This window comes from Triturus cristatus, chromosome 11 (assembly GCF_964204655.1).
Source record: "Triturus cristatus chromosome 11, aTriCri1.1, whole genome shotgun sequence".
Taxonomy (NCBI): domain Eukaryota; kingdom Metazoa; phylum Chordata; class Amphibia; order Caudata; family Salamandridae; genus Triturus; species Triturus cristatus.
Genome location: NC_140594.1, coordinates 289,867,491 through 289,872,850, shown reverse-complemented (window position 1 = coordinate 289,872,850; position 5,360 = coordinate 289,867,491).

Genomic DNA, 5,360 nt, shown 5'->3' with positions numbered 1-5,360 from the left:
CAACAACTCAACTTAATATGTAGTACTTGGCTCGTTGCAGTGGGCATCATAAATGGTGCCTCCGCCATTCCTCTTGTTGGAACCCTTTGTGATGGCTGCAATTGGCAGACGCTGTGGGCGCGAGAAAGGAGGAGGTCACGAGTTAGCGAGGACCTCTGAGCTGAGGAGGTGGCGAGGGGAGTGGTGGAAGGAGGGGGGAATCCCCTTGTCGGATACGGGCGGGAGCAGTACTGTAAGTCTCGGGGGTCGGTGATAGGTATTGGGGGGGGGGGGGGGGGGAGGTAAATAGGGTGTGGTGTGATGAGGGGGATGATTCTGTGGGTCGATGTGGATGGGAATGTCAGGTACTGCTGAGGAGGCTGTGTGGGTTGCGTCCCTGAGGAGGAGTTTGGTGTACCAGATTCTGGTTGCGTGGTGGTGGCTGCCCATACCGGATTGGAGGGGGGGGGGGGGGGGGGACAGGTGTCTGCCTACGCGTCCGATGGCAGGGGAAGGGTGTTGGTTGGGGCGAAGGTTGGTGTGGGGGGAGGGGCAAACGGTTTATTTTAACGTCTAAGGCCCAAAGATCTGCACATTGCACGTGCAGAACCTCAGTTCATGAATGACCTTAAGACCTGGCTCTTCGGATGACCCCAGCACTCAACGGAGCCACCCCCCCCCCCCCCAAGCGCCTTGAGACCCTCACGGGTGAGTAGTTGCGTTTTACCAACCATGATTGATTGATTGATTAATTGAGAGTAGAGGAGCACGCGCAATAAGTAAAGCATAAAAAAAGGGAAGTGGGGCACTGAAGCCAGCTAGCAATGGATGGAGGGAAGAAGGGTAAACAGAAAAAGAAAGCATTGCCACACGCAGCGTTCATAGTTCTCCAGAAAAACAGGAGGGATCGCAAAAGGCCAGCTTTCACTTTTCGCCAGATTATGTTTCAATCCGTGGTTCTATGACGTTCCAGAAGTGAGACCCAGTGCAGTGATGAGATTGCTTCTAGGCTGTATGGGTGGAACTTGGAACATCTTGTTCGCTGTCCAGAGAGCAGACCAGCGGTTTGGCACCCCGCCTCACATTACATTCAATGTTATGACGTGAATGATATACTAGGACCTAAAGTGCACAACTAAACCCAGGTGGCCCATACTCATGGGACTAGGGACTGCCTGTTTTGGCACCATTCAATGGTCATTTTTGTCACTCGCTCAGATAGCAAGGTTCACCATGTCTTTATGTTGGATCACCAAAGAGGGGGCATATGTTACGGATCTTTTATCTGGCTATAAATTGAGAAATTAAATAGGGTGCAGAGAAGAACTGCTCGTAATAAATAGATCATTAAAAAAAGTAAGATGATTTTCTTTTAAATGCTGAGAAGCAAACAGCAATGTGTATTTACATAGGGTTACACCCCCAGCCGTGCCTAAAATGGCGCTCCTATCCGTCCATGGATTGGAAGCGTATCCGAAGAAGTTCAGGGTAGTTGTAACCTGCCTGACACAACACGAGGTGACAACCTGGTGTAGAGACGTGCATATTATGCATAAAATAGTGACGCATGTGCTTGTGTAGAAGAAAGGAAAATATGCAATTTAATGCAGACCCGTGCCAATTTCTAGATAAATGGATGCCATATACTGTCAGGGAAAACTCATAAAATCCTCATTTAGTAACTATAGTGATACCTGCACGTAACAAAGTTGGTATGATTTGAGCTCAGTGCACCTTACTGTGCTGAAGAACCTTCGACCCAAGAGTGGTTTCTAGGAGGTGGAAGATCTGCGAGATATTTGGAATAAGGCCAATACATCTTCACGGTAACAAAGAAGTGGAAATGCTGGAAAGAAACAAACAAGTGATCGAGAACTCTAATCAGGACGGTGATTGGTCAAAGCATAAAATGTATTCTTTTGATGTGATATCAGTTTAATGGACTACGATTAATCTCCAATGAGGGAATATCATGCTTGATGTAATCTTAGAGCACACATACATGTAATTAGCACACTCCCCTCATGAGTCGCTTGGATTATGATCGCGACATATTGATTGTGGTGCCATGAAGGAACATTAGTAATTAACTTTTTTGCGCATGTATGAATTATATATTGCAGAATGATTCTCCATGCTTCATAACAGACAACATTACTTTGTAGGTATTAAATGGAATAAAAAAAAGTTGTTCTGATAAAAGTGGCAATATTTTATGCAAACCACTGAAAACTTTCATTGATGTTTTGTTAACTTTCGCTGTTATTGAGGCAATGTTTACGCGATCATAATGCCCCTATTGTGGGTCTGCCCTACAGAAAGGAATTCACGAACAAAACAGTGTTTTAGCTTTGTGAGTATGAGTTTGATTGGCGAATGGGTGGTTTGGGGAGGACAATATAACGAATATTGATATAATTGAATCATTGTTTTATGTACTGTACACTTAACGTTGTGTTTAATTTTGTATATTTGCATAAAAAAAATACGGATTATAACACGCAGCATATATATGCCACACCATTCTCTTTTAAACGTGAGGTCTGAAATGTCTTTTTTTTTTAAAACGTTGTCATTTTTCCAACAACAATACATACGATAAGCCAAGAAGAAATGTGAACTAGCATTTACATATGTGGTACAGTAGGTCTCCAGTAGAAGTAAAACAAAATAAAGACAGAGAAATGGAGGAATTGGCAAAGACAGGGCATACACATACTAACATGTCAACATATCAAATATCATGAGACAATACAGAAAAAAAGAGTAAAAAGCAGGTAACAAATAGGAAGTATACAACCGGTCACTGTAGAACAATCCAAAGATAACACATAGTTACGCAGTGGTTGCCAAATGTCCTTGGGCCTAGATGTAATTGGCTGTAGAAAAGTGTATAGCTCAGAGTATCACATTAAGACTGGTATTTCAACCATGCTGCCCTAGTTGGGGGGAGAGAGCTCCCCAGAGCAGCGAGATTTACTGCTTGGCAGGTAATAAATCAATTGCATTTAAATGGCGTATCCCTAGTGGCAATGGCTTAACATGTCTCAGCAAGGCCATTAGGGGGTCAGGCGAAAGAGAGCTTCCAACCATGATGGATAAAGTGAAATAGATGTCTTTCCAGAAGGAAGCGATCATCCCACAGGTCCATGCCAAATGGGGAAAATCTGCATGGTCCGCCTGGCACTTGGGGCTGCAGTGAGATCTAGTAGGGTCACATTTCGCTAGAGCATCAGGTGTAGTGTAGGCTCTGCGGATATATTTATAATGCAATATTTTATGGCGGAGATTGCCTGAGATAAGTTTAGTCTGCGTGCAGCAATAATACCATGTCTGATCTAAGATGGAAATACCCTGGTCTCTCTCCCATGAAATCCTGCCTCTCACCCCACCAGCAGGCTTCAGCTGTAAGGAAGTCTGCTACAATTTAGAAACAAGGCGACTGCTGTCCAGGGAAACGATCATCAACGTGAGTGGTGGGAAATCATTTGGCTCAGCCGGGTAGGCGAGAAGCACTCCATGCAATGTACTATGCAACCAATGAAATATATACCTTTCCATAATCCCGGACTGTCTCCTTAGGCTTAGTGGAACTGGGTATGAGGATACAATCTGTTAATAGATCACCTGCGGTCCATAGGTCGTGTGTACAAAAAGAGCACTACACCAACTGTTCAATAGTAAGCAGGAGCTGGGTAGGGGTACATCATCAATTATATAGATCGCCTGCGGTCTGTAGATTATGTGTTCAAAGAGAGCACTGCACCAACTATTCAAGAGTAAGTGGGAGCCAAGGGTTCTTTATCAGTGGAATACACAGGGAATATAGGCGGTCGCTACAGAGATATCATGAGAGCTAAAACCAAGCCCAGCTGGTAGTGGAGAGTGTCTGTATAGTATTTGGATCGAGGTAATATAGTGGAAAGCGTAAGCTGCGACAACTGTGCTCCTTCAGGCTTAAGAAACTGTCAATGGACATCTGGGTGATACCAGTAGTAAGTGTAATGGGCCTGGGCAACATAGAAATATAGCTGAAAATCAGGGACTCCAAAACTGCCGCGCTCATAGGGAAGCGCAAGAACCTCCCAATGAATGCGGGCCGAGAACCAGCCCATATTAATCGAATAAGTAGACTGCACAAAGAAGTGAAAAATCTGTTAGTAAGGGAAATGGGAATATTTAAAAAAACATAGAAACCGGGGTAGTACAATCGTTTTTAGGTCTCGTCTAGCGCAGCGCACATGCGCTGCACTAGGAGATGACCTCTTGGAAACACTACAGCTTTGCAGCAAACTCATGCGTGTGGCTTTAGTTTTGCCACACATTCTATTGGCCTTTGCGTGTGGCTTTCAAAAATTGAAAGCACGCAATTGGCCAAAGGCGGGTGCATGTCCCGCCTTCTTGCTAAACATCAACTCCCATGGCCTAGGGGTCTCGGGAGTGAGCAGCAGCGCGGCCGGGTGCCAGCTGCATTCCTGACATTCCTTGCCTAATTAGCGCGGGGGCTTTAACTTTCGCGGCCACACTTGTTTTTTTTCCTTGCTGGATGCAATTCTGAGTAGTGTTTGACAGTGAAGAGTAGAATCTAATACCTTCCTTGTGGAACATCTCACTGCATTGGGACTTTGCTGCACAGATCTGTGTAACATACTGATGACAACAGGCTCGAATACCTCACAGAGATAATTCCGTTTTTCGACATACTTAGGTAAATAAAATGAGAGCCATTCACGTGGATAACACAACTGCCTATTAGGTGGTCAGTATTATAAAAAAGTTATTGTTTCGCTGAAGCAACTCTTCTAAGCACATGTTGTGTGGGTCTGTGAACAACTTAAAGCCACTAAAAACTACTCAACGGTGTACTTAACTATGGCCATCAACAACCTCTGCGCTGCGACATCAGATCACCGGGAACGCACTTCATACAGCAAAAAGTTCAGCACCACCAGGAAGCACACACAGGACAGATATAGCTTCTGTGCTGGCACAGCAGGGCTACGTGTGAAAATATTTATTACATGACGAAACATACCAGTCTGCAAATTAAACACTACATTTAGAAGTGAGCTTGGGTTGAATCGGGAGGCAGATTCGCACAGAAAAACACTTCCGTGGGCTTTTGTGTAAATTTGGAGTGAATTTCCATTTTAATTTTTTCCTGTGAAATTCACTGGGACTTCCAGGCATTTTCCTTGGGGGGCTACATACACCACAAATTTCCAGGCATAATCACATGCGTAGACTGGTACGCGTGTGTAAATGTACGCGTTGTAGGTGTATAAATGCATAACTATAGTACAAATATTAATTTTCAGGCTAGAATATGTTTCCACAGGAAAAACAGGGCTCACCCCGAAGTAACACTTTCCGTACACTTA